Source organism: Balaenoptera ricei, chromosome 2 (genome assembly GCF_028023285.1).
Source record: "Balaenoptera ricei isolate mBalRic1 chromosome 2, mBalRic1.hap2, whole genome shotgun sequence".
Classification (NCBI taxonomy): Eukaryota; Metazoa; Chordata; class Mammalia; order Artiodactyla; family Balaenopteridae; genus Balaenoptera; species Balaenoptera ricei.
The window spans coordinates 38,541,559-38,557,624 of NC_082640.1; the positions used below are offsets into that span (position 1 = coordinate 38,541,559).

The 16,066-nt window shown below is 44.6% G+C and overlaps 1 long non-coding RNA gene and 1 pseudogene across 1 annotated transcript; both read right to left on the reverse strand.

Annotated features, from left to right (window-relative positions):
* Nucleotides 1–43: 43 nt before the first annotated feature.
* LOC132360330 (uncharacterized) lies at nucleotides 44–7,746 on the reverse strand. The gene is made up of 3 exons (XR_009501076.1): nucleotides 7,704–7,746; nucleotides 6,824–6,882; nucleotides 44–254 (listed from the first exon to the last, which is right to left on the reverse strand). It is a non-coding gene; the product is annotated as an uncharacterized LOC132360330 (long non-coding RNA).
* Nucleotides 7,747–9,251: 1,505 nt separating this feature from the next.
* LOC132360063 (heterogeneous nuclear ribonucleoprotein K-like) lies at nucleotides 9,252–10,784 on the reverse strand (annotated as a pseudogene).
* Nucleotides 10,785–16,066: the final 5,282 nt, after the last annotated feature.

Here is a 16,066-nt window from a genome sequence, read left to right on the forward strand (position 1 = left end):
TTTACATTGATTTTTGATGAAACCAAAGAATGATCTTGTACTATGTTCCACATTCTGGATTTGTCTATTTCTTCATGGTCATCCATTGAATATTTTATTTCAATTATTATAAATTGATTTGGTTCTTTTTCAAATCTGCTTCATCAGTGTTTATAGTGGTCTCAACGGTGGTGGAAATCCTATATAATAGTATTGTGATGTTCAGTGATGTCACACTGGTAGCTTGAAATCAGCCATGGTGGGAGTATTTACACCTGAAAATAAGCAGATGCTACAAATGAAGGCTTGGTTTAATGCTTTATTGTCTAGCCTTAAGAAACTGATGGAAAATGTTAATAATTTAAACTTAAAAGTTTGTTGTTTCTGTAGCCATTACATTGAGAATAGCACAGAAAAACTGAGGAAATATTCTTCCACTATTCAAAATTATTATTTGATTTAGCAAAGAAGTAGCTTATATTACTGACTAAAGAAGGAAGTGCCAATGTATGTCTTTGTTGTTTCATTTTATCTTCCTCCTTAACATAAATAAAAGTGTTAGCCAACATTCACGTTAGAACTGCAGTGAATTGCAACCATAGGTTGGCTATGGATACAAGAGTTTGGCAAAAATCATCAAGTGTTTTGTGTGAATCAATTTTCTATGTAGAATTTACAATAAGGAGTATTGTATATTTTATTATTATTTGTAAATTGGTGCCATACATCCTTTATGTCAGTAAAATTTATGTACATATATCTGCATGCATTTTTCCCATATCACTGGGTGGAACCTGAGATTTGTCTTTGATCTCTCACCTGGGGAGCCATCAAAGTACAAGCTCACAGTCTCCAGTGTCCAGCAGAAAGCCGCAGAGTACCAGCTGGCCTTGGGGCTCCTTTACCCCCAGTTTTGAGATCTGTGCATTACTCATTTTTGTGTCAGTTCAGTGATACATTTTAAAAGATATTTTGGGGACTTCCCTGGCTGTCCACTGGTTAAGATTCCACGCTTCTACTGCAGGGGGCATGGGTTTGATCCCTGGTTGGGGAACTAAGATCCTGCATGCTGCGTGGCACAGCCAAACAATTAAAAAATAATAAATAAAAGATATTTTGTTTAATATTTTATTCAGTATTCAGTTTTTTCATTTTCTCATTGGGAGAATCATTCAGGTATCTAACCTACCACACTCACGGTTTCCAGTGACTTGCAGGCACAGGGGGCTTGGCTAAACTGTAAGAGCCAGGGCTTTGTTTATTCATTTCACCTGTCCACTCTACAAGGCTGCAGACTCAGCCATCTCAGTATGTGCAGCAAATTAGTGCGTAATACCTGATTGCTGTGCCGTTTCCTGTCTTCTCAAGGAAAATGTTTGGATTTAGGTTGTGATGTTTGGGGTGGTTCTATTGTTCTGAGCTTGTTTTTATGTGTTTTCATTTGTGAATGTTACAGGTGGCTTTGGCTTGGGTGTGAGTTATCATCATTGTCATCATCATCATAATTATCATCATCATTTTGGTTCTGCCCCAGTCCTGCTCTTTTTGGGCAGAGCAACATTCCATAGAAGAGGAGCTGTTCATTTTAATTGGCATCCTTGGCTGATCTGCAGCAGCTGGGCCCCTGTCTTAGTCTGCTTGGGCCATAACAAAATACCACAGACTGGGTGGCTTAAACAGCAGAAATTTATTTCTCACAGTTCTGGAGCCTGGGAAGACCAAGATCAAGGTGCCAGCCAATTCAGTTCCTGGTGCAGGCTCTCTTCCTGATTTGCAGATGGCCACCTCCTCACTGTGCCCTCACATGGCAGAGAAAGAGAACAAGCTCTCTGATGTTTCCTCTTATGAGGACACTAATCCTATTGGATCAGGGTGCCACCCTTATGACCTCATTTAACCTTAATTACTTCCTTACTCTAAATATAGCCACCTGGGAGTTAGGGCTTAAACATATGAATTTGGAGGGGGTACACAGTTCAGTCCATAGCAGTCTTGCTGACCAGGAGGCCCAGTATGAGCTATAAAGTCAGACAGACTCAAGTTCAAAGCCCAGTTCTGCTACTTACTAACTTTGTAAAATATTTCATCTTTCTGGGAATTCCCTGGTGGTCCAGTGGTTAGGACTCAGCGCTCTCACTGCTGTGGCCTGGGTTCAGTCCCTGGTTGGGGAATTAAAGATCCTGCAAGCCAGGTGGCATGGCCAAAAAAAAAAAAAAAAAAATCATCTTTCTGACCCTCAGTTCGCTATTCTGGAAAGTAAAAACAGTAAGTTCCATTTCAGAGGAGTAAGTTCCACTTCCAATGTTGTAATTATTACATTAGAAAATGTATAGAAAGTAGCTAGCACAGTGGTGCCTGACATGGGGCTCAGTGTGAAGTTTCCTAGATGATGCCACTCAAAGTGTGGTCCTTGGACCAGCAGCACCTGAGATCATGACAGACATGCAGAATGTCAGGCCCCATCCCAGACCTGCCAGATCAGGGTCTGCATCTTAACACCATCCCCAGTGATTTGAATGCACATTGAAGTTTGAGAAGTACTGAAGTAAATGGTATGACTTGGCCCAGCTTGGCCATGAGGCATATTGGGAATGCAGTGTCATAATTCAGCGGGGGAGAGAGCCAGAGCCAGGCAGCCCTGAGAATTGAAGGGAAGGGAGGGGAACCTGAAGAATTGGGACTGCTGAGAGCTGACACCAGGCCAAGCTCCCGCCATCCACTTGCACTGCCTAGAGGGGCAATACCAGGCAAGGTCCCCACTGTGCTGCTCTCCAAGGGGTCTTTTTTTTTTGGCCTCACCATGCAGCATGCAGGATCTTGCTGCCCAGGGATCGAACCCATGCCCCCAGCATTGGGAGCATGGAGTCTTAACCACTAGACCACCAGGGAAGTCCCTCCAAGGGGTCTTACTGGTCGGTTGTGTCAGTGGTTACTGGTGACTATAGAAGGCTCATCCTCAGTCAGTTCTTCTCTTGTCTGAACGCTTAGCTGTTGACAGAATCTGCCATTTTACTCTCATCTCTGGGACTTTGTACCTTTCTTCCCCATCCTTTTTCCCCTGACTCATTCCTGCTCCTTCCTGAAAACTCAGCTTGAAGGCCACCTTTTCCAGGAAGCTGTCTCTGCCCCTCCTTAACTAACTGCTCCCTTCCCAGCCTGTCTTCCCCACACTCATGTATCACATGCTTTAGGGATGCTGTGCACCTGCCTGCCTTTCCCTCTAGTTCCTTGGAAAAGTCTAGAGAGTTGTGAGGTTAGGAGGGCATGCTCAGGATTGAACGCTGGCTGTGCCACTTCCCAGCTCTGTGAATTTGAACAAGTCTCTGAATTTCTAGGAGCTTCACTTTCCTCATTGGTAAAATGGAGGCACAGATCTTTTGAGAATTAAATAAGGTAAGAGGTGAATGGCATGTGAGACTTTGCGCTACAACACAGGTGTGCAAGAAACACCACACTTCCTTATTTTCTTTAAATCAGCTTAAGTCTGACTCCAATAGGCTGGAGGGGAATTCAATTTCAGTTCTTACTGGGGCTTTCCTCCTCTCTCTCTTTCTCTGTTCACACATGAAAACTTTCATGATGTATGGAGAATGGGAGAAGGGCCCTAGATCTTGAGTCCCACCCTGGACATCAGAGATTTGCATACTTGTGTATGTAGGATAGTGGTCGTGGTTAAAGGAGAGTTCAAGAGTCGGTCCAGCCTCCACCCCACAACAGCTGTGTTGCTATGATAAATTCACTTGACCTCTCTGACCCTCAGTTGCTTCATTCTTAAAGTGAGTGTTGTTCTAAGGACTCAAGCCAGTCCATAGAAAGCACTTAGCATAGAGTAAATATAAAGCATGTGGCACCCGGAAATAGTTAATTCAATAAAAGTTAACCATTATTATTATAATGTACAATGTATTTATTATTGATCTTGTAGTCAGCCATCTTGCTAAATTCTCTTATTATTTCTAACAACTTGTTTGTAGATTCATCTTTTGGCTTTCCATGCAGACAGTCGCATAATTTGCAAGGATAGTTTTATTTCCTCCTCTCCAATCCTTATCCTTCCATTCGTTTTATGACCTGACTGTGACCTCTGGAATAATGCTAAATAGAAAGGATGATAGAGGGCCTTGTCCTCATCTGAATTTTAAAAAGGATGCTTCCTATTTTCCCCACTAAGAATGATGTTTCCTATAGCTTTTCAGTAAATTAAGGTAATCGGTGTATTTACGTTCTTTGTTGTCTATTTGCTGACCTTCTCTCTCCAGTGGCCTTTCGACCCTTGATGACAGGGACTGTATGTGCCATGAATCAAGACAATTCCCACAGGGTTTAGTTTACTGGTGGCCTGTCATTAGCCACGGCTCTGGGCTTCCTGCCCCATTTGAGGCTGCACTGGAGTCCAGCCTTCAGCCTGCACCACTAGCCCTCTTTCCCATTGCTGGTTGATTACAAGCGTTTCGTGGGAAACCTTTTAAATAGAGAAAACCTCCATCCACCTCCTGTGTTTCTCCTTTCCTCTCACACTACTACCACACTCACAATACTTCTGACACAAGTGGTGTGGGTTTTTTCCCCCAACAAGCAATTCTCTGTGACACCAGCTGGGTGTCCTACAATTTAACTCAATTCTGACACTATCTACCTGGAGAGAGTGTCAGATCCCATAGGTTAAGGGCTCAGTCCCATGAGACTGCCCCCCACTTCAGATGCCAATGGCACATAGTAGGTCCCCAAGTTATGCACAACTTCTGTCCAACTTGGCTACAAATCAAAAGTTCCCATAACCTCCTCCCCCTTGGATCTGATTATTTGCTAGAGCAGCTCACAGAACTCAGGGAAACACTTACGTTTCCCAGTTTATTAAAGGCTATGATAAAGGATGCAGATAAACAGCCAGATGAAGAGATACACAGGGTGAGGCCTGGAAGGGTCCCGAGCACTTTCTTTGGGTTTTTTGTGTTGTTGTTGTTGTTTTAATTTTTATTGGAGTATAGTTGCTTTACAATGTTGTGTTAATTTCTGCTGTATAGCAAAGTGAATCAGTTATATGTATACATATATCCACTCTTTTTTGGATTTCCTTCCCATTTATGTCACTACAGAGCATTAAGTAGAGTTCCCTGGAGCACAGGATTTTCCCTCCCTGTGGAGCTGGAGCATGTCAGCCTCCCAGGACATGGATGTGTTTACCAACCTGCAAGCTCCCTAAACCCCACACTACTGGGATTCTATGGAGGCTTCCTCACATGGGCATGATCAATTATTGACTCCCTTTCCAGCCCCTCTCCCCTCTCTAGAGAATGGGGAGCATAGCTGAAAATTCCAAGCTTCTAATCATGGCTTGATCTTTCTGGTGACCAGCCCCCATCAAGAGCCCACCCAGAGTCAACTCACTAGAACAAAAGACACTCCTATCACCCAGAAAATTCCAAGGGATTTAGGAGCCATGTGTCAGGGACAGGTCAAAGACCAAATATTAGAACAAAAGATGCTCCTAATGCTCTTATCACTTTTTTACAAGGGTGTTTTTTGTTTGTTTGTTTGTTTTACACTCAGGTTGCCCTGTGTCAGGAGCTGGAACAGAGACCAATGTACCCTGCTTTTTCGCATCCAGGATAACCAAAGGGGATCAGGTGCTGGCTAACCTCTTCCTTGGACCCTGGCTCCTAATCTCAAGGCAAACAAGGCCCCAAATCAAATCCATCCCAGAGGAATGACCCAGAGGACCATTGGCATCTTTCCCAGATTCTTATTTAAGATCTTTTCCTTTTCCTGGGAGCTCCAACAAGCGGGGTTCCGGGTGGGGCCTGGTGACCCTCTGTGGAGTCCAGCTTACACTGCAGATAATAAACAACCCCCTTCTCTCCTTCTTTCGACCCTGAGGCCCTTCCCCACTCTGCATTCCTCCCCTCTCTGACTCCCTGTCCATCAAGGCCTGGCCTTGAAGTCTCACAGTTTGTTCTTTACCCTGCATGCCTATCAGCATCTCTCTATAATTGTCAGGGGTCAGGCAGACGCTTCCTCTCCCTAGAAGTGAAGGAGGCTGTCCTCTCAGGCCATTTGGCTGAGCCAGCACCTTGTCACACACAGATGGATCCACTTTAGACCTGCTTGTAGGGGGGACCACCAGGCCTGCTCAGACCTCCAATCCTACACGTGATTCCTACTTTTCTGCAACTCTCCTGCTTTCTCACAACTCCATGTATCTGACCTCCCTAATTAGTACATAGGGAGAAATATACTTATCTGTACTTCATAGACAGATATATGCTTAATAAAGAAACTGAACCCCTGCTGGGTTCCGCGGGGTCCACAGTGAGCACCTGATTCCCAGGTAAGAGGTCTGGGGCCTGGAGGACCATTGGTAGAGGCAGGGCCTTGGGGACTTGCACTTTTGCGAGCCCTGCCTTACATTATGTAGAGCATATTAAAATGCCTCCACATTTCACATTAAATATAAATTTGCCCTAAAATCATTTGAAATGACGTGGGGACATTTCTTTCTCTTCTTTCTGCTACAAAAATATATTGTAAAATTTTATTACATTTTTCATAAATAAAATAAAGAATAATATAATAAAAACCTGTGGTACTCACCACCAGCTTAAGCAATAAAATGTTCCCAGGATAGTTGAAATATCCTGTGTACCTCTCTCTGATACCCTCCCCTCCCTACAGAGGAAACTACCATCCTGAATTTTGAGTGTATTGTTCCCATTGATTTCCTTAAACTTTATATATATTTCTGAAACAGATTGAAAATGTTTGCATTTTCAGCTCTATCACAGTGATTTACGAAAATAATTTTTACAATTTTGCATTTGAAGTTATCTGGTTACGAGTTACTTACATTCCGATTGGTTCTGATTCTTAGTCGTCATCACTTAGATTCTTGTAGAATGAGAAAATCTAACATATAAATGGATTTCAAATGTTATTAAATGTTTGCAAAGACAGTTAAGGAAGTTAAAATAATAGTGTTTTGTAGACACTTCACAAGGCATTCACTAGTTTTGGTTTTGCACTTTTCCTTTCATATTTTGAGGCCAAACATTTTTTTCCCAGGTGATATAAATGTTTCTATTGATAGGAAAACCTCCTAGGCCTAGCACTTGTCCAGAGCCTCTGAGGGGTACAACAGGATGGCTGTGCCCACCACAGACTAAGAGCAGCGGCAAAATTAAGCTGACACTTTGGAGCACCCACTGAGCCAGGCCCCCCTGTCCTAAGCCTTTCACATCTGCCTATGAATTCACTTACTCCTATCGGGTAGATGCTACAGCCACCCCACGTCCTATTAGAGGAAATAGGCACCAGGCAGTCCTGTGCCAGGTGGAAAGGGGCGGAGCTGGGATTTGAACCCAGGAAGCTGCCACCCTTCCTCCTGCTGCCTTCCATTTTCTGAGCCCCACCTGTACCGTACATGAACGTGTATTTTCTCAGAATCCTCTCAAGGACCAGGCATTGTTATCCCCATTTTATGAGGGAACCTGGCTCAGAGACTTGCTCCAGCTCACGCGGTTGAAAGAGGTGGCAGATTTGGCATTTGAATCTGCGCCTGCGTGTGTGATTTTCGGGACACCGCACCGCTGCCCCCTCCCAACCTTGCCGCTTGGTAGCCAGGCCGAGTTCCCTCCTGCCCACACCTCCTCCCTCAACTCACCCCTTTAGGGGAGGGAAGGATCTGCAGGTGTTAGGGGTGGGTGAAGAGGGGCACCGACCTAACTCACCCTCACCCGGATTCCAGGCCTCTGTCAGCCCAGGGCCTCTGCAGTAGGGAGGGGGCTATTTATCTGCAAGTCCTGGCATCGTGCCTCTTCCTCCCCTCCCCACCAGCTCCCCCTCCCCACCCCCCCTTCTCTCCCCACCCGCCTCCTACCCAGGGTGGTGAGTAGGTGGTTAGAAGCAGGCCTCACTGCTTTCTGCTTTCCACGTGATAGTCTCAGCTGGCTGGCTCCCCTCCCCCTGCAGATCTCGTTTATCTTGAGCCATCAGAATCTCTCTGGAGAGCACCCTCCCCTCCCCCAAGGTCACCTCCCAGGGGTTTGGCTCTTGCTCACTGAACAGGCCCCCTTCTGCCTGGAAATGGGGGATGGTTTTAAAGAGCCAGATCCTTCCCTGGCGTCTTCTACTTTCCACCCCAGGGAATAGAGTCAGAGTGAAGGTGGGGCAGGGGAGGGAAGGACCATGGCTTGGAACCAGAAGACTAGGGTTTTGTCTCTGGGTCTGTGCCTCATTTGTTGTATGACCTTGGACTAGTCGCATCCTCTTTCTGGGCCTCAGTTTCCTCAACTAGAGAGTGTGGCTGGACCAGATGCTCTCCAAGAGCCTTTTCTTCTAGAACTGTATGACTAAATGTATACCCTGCCCTGCAACATTGGATATGTGACAGGTATATATACATATAATTTTTTTTTCTTTAATTAGCCATACAAGCAAACCTGTCTCCTGCTATTTCAGGAAGAAGTCTCACTGACTGTTCAGCGCAGAGAGGAAAGAGAAAACCAAGGTGAAACTAATACCTAGGGGAGAGAGGAGGAACTCTCAGGCTGAAGCAGGAAGGGAGAGGGAATTCCAGGGTACAATTTTGGAAGTACACTAGAATCAGAGATGGAGTTTTTTGTTTGTTTGTTTGTTTTTTAATATTTATTTATTTATTTGGCTGTGTTGGGTCTTAGTTGCGGCACGTGGGATCTTTGTCGTGGCACGCAGGCATCTCTCTAGTTGTGGCACATGGGCTTAGTTGCCCCAGCCTGTGGGATCTTAGTTTCCCAACCAGGGATCAAACCCGTGTCCCCTGCAGTGGAAGGCAGATTCTTTTTTTTTTTTTTTTTTAGGTTCACTAAATTATTTTAAAAATCATAAAACGTTTCTTACAAAAAAGCATTACATTCTGCACACTGCTCTGAATAGATGCCAGGGACATATGGACTATTGTTACTTTTCCTCCCTGTCCCACACCCCCAGATGTTACAGTGACCACAAAGCAAAGTGTTCACAGTAATTACAGGGGGGGACTTTTTTTAAACCACCAACAATGAACAAAAATTAAAATTCATTCTGCTGCTGTTTCAAAATTTCAATGTTAGTTTTTGCACACCCTCCCCCAACCCTCAACCCTGTTTGTAAGGAACTAAAACATTTCATCTGGTGAACAGCAAAGATTTCACTACACCTCAAATGCAGAACACCTACGAGGTAGAGGAATGTTGGCTTTTTAAACAGAAGCAGATTAAAAAAAAAAAAAAATGCAGGACTCCTTCAGTTCTTCACTAGTCTTAGAAAAATTTTCCAGAATACTGCTTCACAGTGTTCTGCAGCAAATACTGTGCATTCTGTATCTGGTCCTGTGTTCCTGTAATGGTAATGATCTGATCTTCGGACCCCTCTAAAGGCTCATCAATTTTGATTGAAGCTCCTGACTCATGACGGAGTTTAATCCGCTGACCACCTTTGCCAATAATCGATCCAGCCAAATCTTTGGGAATAGTTACTTGTGTAGTAATAATAGGTCCGCCAAGATCACCATATGAGCCACGACCCCCAGCATAGGAATAATCACATCCAGAGCCACCCTGTGGTTCATAAGCCATCTGCCACTCTGATGGGCTCCATGCATCTATTCCAGAGTCCCAGGTTTCATCAGCACTGAAACCAACCATGCCATCATAACGGTCTCCAGGTCTCCCTCTTCTGTCAGAGGCCATTAGATCTCCTCCTCTAGGTGGTGGTGGAGGAAGAGGAAGATTCCGAGGTCTGCTACCACCCCAGCCACCTCGTCCAGGAGGAGGTGGAGGAGGTCCTCGACGAGGGCTCATATCATCATAATCTCTTCCAGATGGAGGCATGGGACGCCCACCCCAACCAGGAGGCATTCTGTCAAAACCACCTCTTCCCCGCATGGGAAATCCCACGGGATATCCATGGCGGTCATCGACCATCATTGTAAAACCACCATAATCATAGGTTTCATCATACAAATTGGGATCATAAGGCTGAGCACGTCCCTTGATGGGAGACTCTAATATAAGATCAAGGATGATCTTTATGCACTCTACACCCCTATCAGGTTTTCCTCCGATAAGAACGAATCTGTCAGTGGATTGAGGACAACATTCCTGGAAAAGCTTGATTGTTGTCTGAGTGCTCTCTTGAAGTTCTTTGATTTTAACACCTTTGATGCCAATAATTCCTCCAGCCAGACTCTGGTGAATCAACAGTCTCAACTCGCAGTCAAAGTCGCTTCCTTTATAGTGTTAGTAATTTAAGCATTCCACAGCATCAGATTCGAGCGGGAGCTGGCTGGTTGCAGTGGGTGATGGCAACTGCAGGCCCTCTTCCAAGGTAGGGATGATTTTCTTCAGAATTTCTCCAATTGTTTCAATATTAGCACTGTTATTCAGTATGCGCTCGGGGCCACTGCTGTCTGGGACTGAAACATTGGCATTGTGGTCTGTAAGGAGAGCCTTAATATTCTTGCCTCCTTTTCCACTCACTGCCCCAGCATTCTAGCTCTGCAGCAGAATGCATAATTCAACCATCTCGTCAGTGTTTCTAGATCTTTTAAAAGCTTGTTCCTCTTCCTATCTTCCTATTTAAGTCACAGGCAGGATAGGGGATTATGAGATCTTTTTCTTCAAATACCAGGGATGCTTCAGATGGGCCCCACATGAAAACAGAGGTCATGTTAGCTGTTACTTCAAAGGCATCACTCTGTACAAGTGGCACCTGGAAGGTTCACCTCCCTACAGACTGCTGCCTTTTGGACTTACCACCTGGAGTGTTCCCGTTCCCTGTCCTGATTCTGACATTCTAACCTCATCCTTCCTGACTCCCTTTTCCTTTCCCTTCTCTTCACTTCCCTTGCTGTCAGGTCCTGTCCAACCGCCAGAAAACACTTCCTTCTAGAGCACTTCGTGGATTCCCCTTTCATGATTTTAGTGCCCATTTCCCTCTACTGTTCAACATGTTCTATGCCAACTGAGGATAGTGCTCATTTAATTAATTTTAGTTTGTTTTTTACTTATTTGTATTAGGTCAGAAAGGTCTTAAATCAGTTTAAGATTATTGGAGAACCCAAGCTCTATGTTGTGTTTGAGTTTGAATCTGCTAGAGCCACTTCTTTTTTTTTTTTAACTTGCACAGCCAGTAAAAGGAGGAGATACACCCAGGGGTCTGAGATTTTTCTAACAGAAGGGCCTGTAGTTAGTTCATTTATAGCCTAAGTTAGCAAATTCCAGTTCCTTCAACAAACATTTTATATATTAAATGAATAATATATTGTTTCCAGGGCTTCCCCAGTGTGGAGACTCTGTAGTTAACACTAAATAACCATCTCAAGAGGAACTCTGTATTAGTTTGCTCAGGAGTAAATGAGACAGAGGTTAAAATGTAAATAGGAGCTTTCTGCCACCTGTCTGGTGTCTTGATTCCTTTTGCTCTAGAGATCCCTGGAATTTAAATATTCTTCCATCCCCTTTCACTTTCCTTTACTAAAATTCAAAGTAATTGACATAACAGTACTCTTCCCTGTAGTGTCTTTTCATCTTAATCAAACCTAAATCAAAGTGATTCTTTTTAGATATATAATTCCTATTTCCACATAGGGATACATGAAATGCAGCAAGATTATATAAATAAAAAGTAAAGTTTTCCCCTTGATGGGGAAAACAAGGATAAGAACATAAAATTAAATGAGGAAAAAGGCTACAATTAAAAACAAACAAGCAAACAAAAAAACCCACTATGGAGTTCTATATTTTTGCTACAAGTGCTTGTGTATTGGGTTTCCTGGCAGGCAAGGGGAAAAGGGACAACTAGTTAGTTACATACTTCATAGTGTCCATGTGGTAAAAAATGAATCCATGGCTTAGGAGAGGCACAGCTAAAAGACCAAAATGACCCTGTGTAAAGTAGGGAGCCACCCCTTCAATACCAGCTTTGCAATAGACTTGGGGCCGAGTTTTGCATAGCATTTTTTTCATGAAGCACAGCAGAGTAAAGGTAACTCTGCAGGAAGTGGTGTGTTAACCCTGGTATTCATCCCCTGTTGGTCTGGTTTAAGCTTGGGTTAATTTTAAAATATCTGGATTGGATCATCTGGTTGACCTTTAAAGAGAGTTGTATTACCAGAAAAAAGGTCTATCAGTTAGGATCCTGAGAGTGGCAAGCAACAGAAACTCCAGCCCTACTGGCTAAAACAAAATGATGTTTCTGGGTTCCTGGGACCAAAAAGATCAGCAGTAGTTTTAACATCAGACAAGGGCTTACCTAAGACTTAAGTGCTCTGAACAGGCCTGGTTTCTTTCTCTACATTTCTCAGGATCACTTCCTGGGTGTTGGCTCCATGCTCAGACAGATCAAACAGCTCTCAGAACTGACAGCACTGAGAGTAACAGTGTGCTGTTACATTGATACAGATAGTGATAATGTTGGAAAATTTCTATGCTCACTGGTAAATAGCCACCATCCCAAGCTATCTGAGTAACCCCTAGTGTGATGGTTAATTTTATGTTCAGCTTAACTGGACCAAGGGGTGCCCAGGTTAAACATTATTTATGGATGTTTCCAGATGAGATTAGCATTTAAATGGTGGACCCAATGTGGGTGGGCATCATCCAATCCATTGAAGGCCTAAATAGAGCAAAAAGATGGCGGAAGGAGGAATTCAACCCTTTTGCTTCCTACTTGCCTGCTTGAGCTAGGACATCAGTTTTCTCCTGCTCTTGGACTGGAATTTATACCACAGTAAGTCCCCTACATATGAACGACTTCCATCCCGAGAGCGTGTTCGTAAGTCCAATTTGTTCATAAATCCAACAAAGTTAGCCTAGGTACCTGACTTTTACAGATAATGTCAGAGACACATGAACTAACTTACGTGATTGGACATGCGAACACACGTTCGCATCTTTGAAAGTTTGCAACTTGAAGGTTCGTACGTAGGGGACTTACTGTATTGGCTCTCTCATTCTCAGTACTTGGGACTCAGACTAGAATTACACCACTGGCTTTCCTGGGTCTCCAGCTTGCAGACGGTAGATCATGGGACTTCTCCACCTCCATAATCATGTAAGCCAATTCCTCATAATAAATCTCTTCCTATATTCATGTATTCTATTGGTTCTTTTCCTCTGGAGAACCCTGAGTAATACACCTAGCCACCCTGGACCTCCCTAAAATGCAACTAAAGTGTTAATGCCCAGCATAGCCAGGAGCCTTTAAATCCTTACTTCCTGCACTGGCTTGTTCTGATTTTGAAAATCATCCCTAACTATATTTTCTCCTTTATATTGACTGGGGTAGAGAAGGTGTTTTGCCCAGCATCCTCAGCAAACATCCTGAGTCTCAGTCTGATTGCATCAATCACTGTGAACTAGAAAGCATTGATTGGCCTAGGCTAGATTACATGTTCTATCCTTGACCCCACTAGTCCCAAGAAAAGCACCTTGTCTGGGAACAAAGTGGTGGAGCAGAAACTCATGGGCTTTAGAATCAGACAGATCCTGGTTAGTTCATTCATTCATGAATCAAAGCAGTGGGAATAAGGTACCAAACAAAACAGACCTAGTCCCAGCCCTAATGGAGGCACTAAATGAGTGTATCAGTTATCTAATGCTGTGTAACAAACCACCCACAAACTCAGTGACTTAAAAACAACAACCCTTTTATTTGCTCACCACTGTGTGTGTTAGCAATGTGGGCTGGGCTCAGCTGAATGATTCTTCTGGACTCACTCCTGTGGCTTCAGTCAGCTTGTGGGGCAGCTGGTTGGTCTAGGGTGGCCTTACTCCAAGGTCTGGCAGTAGTGGTTGGCTGGGCCAGGGTACTCCAGCAGGCTAGCCTGGGCTTCTTCACTTGACAGCAGTGTTTGAAGAAGGCAAGCCCCATGCACATGTGCTTTTCAAGCCTGTGATTGCATCATCATGCTAATGTGCCATTGGCCTAAGCAAATCACATGGCCAGGCCCCAGAATCATTATGATGAGAGGCTTCCCAAGAACGTGAGTATGGAGAGACATGATCAGTTGGGGACAGACTGTAACAATCTCCCACAATCAGTAGCAAACACATAAACAAATGACAAATTTTGATTACTGCTCTGAAGGAAGAGAGCAAGATGCTGTGAGAGGATCATAGGAAGGACCTCATTTAGGTGGTAGTCAGGGCAGGCCTTTCTGAAGAGGGTCATTTGCACTGATATCTAAAGAAGGAGTAGCCACATGAATGCAGGGAAAGAACTGGAAAGGAGGACATCTATGACCTTGCTACTCCAAGTGGTTCCTGGACCAGCAACATTGGCATCACCTGGGATTTGTTAGAGAAACAGCAACTCAGGCTCTGTTCCAGACCTTTTGAATCAGAATCTGCATTTTTTTTTTCTTATGATTACCCTTTTTATTTTTATTTTTTGAATTTTATTTTATTTTTTTAATATAGCAGGTTCTTATTAGTTATCTATTTTATACATATTAGTGTATATATGTCAATTCCAATCTCCCAATTCATCCCACCACCACTCCCCCAGAATCTGCATTTTAACAAGACATTCGTGTGCACAGTAAACTTTGAGAAGCTTGTGACTATCAGAGAGAAGGCAGAGGTGTAAGAAAGAGGGAAGGAAACAGCACAGCTAGCCAGAAACACTCAGGTGCGCTCCTCAGTCCTAAACTTTCTACTGTGACCTGGCTACCAGGCCAGGAGAGACCCTTTCTCCACTGCCCTGGGCCCCACCAGAGGGCCCATGTTCACATCTCCACTGTGAGAAGGGCTTTGGTTCAGTGGGCATCACCCAGAGGGAAGCACCCGAAACCAGAGCTCTGCTGGCCTTGGCAGGCACTTGCCCTCTGATAGGAGGGGACAGTACAAATGGGGCCTCTGTTTATGCATACACAGTTCCAGGTGGGAGGGAGGCCAGTTATGCAGCAGCCAGTTCTGGGGCACCCTGATAATCCCTGGGAAGGCCAAACCCTCAAGGCTGCTTGGTCCTCTGGCCCCTCACTGGGTATGGAAGGTGATGGTGAGTTTTCAGGTCCCTCTAGCCATAAGGCTACAAAGAAGCTTTCCTGGAGGGCAAGTGGGTGGTATTCAGCTGTCATGGTAGGGTGATCATTTGTCCCATTTGCCCATGGCAGTCCTGTTTACACCTGCTGTCCTGGTGTAATGATTAATAATGCCCCCTCTCACTCTGGTTTGGATGATAATTAGGGTCACCTTAGTTATAGCCCAACTTTGATCTCCAGAACCAAGGGAAGGTGATTCTGAAAGAGCACTGGTCCAGGAGTAAGAAATATGGACTCTTGTCCTGCCCTACTGCTGACAAGCTGGGGGACCTTGGGCGAGTCCTCTCTGGCTGCAGCTGCCTCATCTCTGAATTGAAGGGGTTAGATCAGAGAGGGCTCTTCTAGCTGGGGAGTTAATGAATGCGAGACATGGGTCCCTGGGGGTTCTGGCCCAACAGTAGGTTTATGGGGACATTGCCCCTTCTCTAGCATCTTTGACTCCATGACCTCTGGGGACCCCGCATTCTGCTAGCTCTTCCTCCAGGTCCTGCTGTCTGTGCCCACAGCTCTCAGGAGCCCTAGGCTGGTGTCTCTGCCCAGGGCTCTGTGTCAGCAGGGCCTCGCTGCCTGTCAACCACCTTCTCCTCCCCTGCACTCCACCCTAGGGGGACCCTTCTTTAGCCTGCACTTCCTTATTGTGTGATGTTTGGGACAAACAACTAAATCACCTGCAATTGAGTCTCCACCTGTCATGGGGGATAAGATGTCAATATTGTAGGGTTAGGGATAATGTTCATAAAGTGCCCAGCTCATAGTAGGAACTCACCAAGATATTACTAAGCCTCATATTCCCCCATCTTAATGTTAATGCATCATCTCTTTCCATCTTAAAATTAACCATCTCCTGAAGGGTCTTAACAGAGTTGTCTGAGAACCAAAGGCAGTGATGGACAGACAAGTGTGAAGGCACAGAAGGTCACTCCCTGTAACTTTCTGTAACTGGAAGGGTCTGTGAAACCTCTCATTCCTCAGCCCCACCTAATGGACTACATGTTCCGCCTGTCACTGGTTGGTGCATGGGGTGAAGCCTTA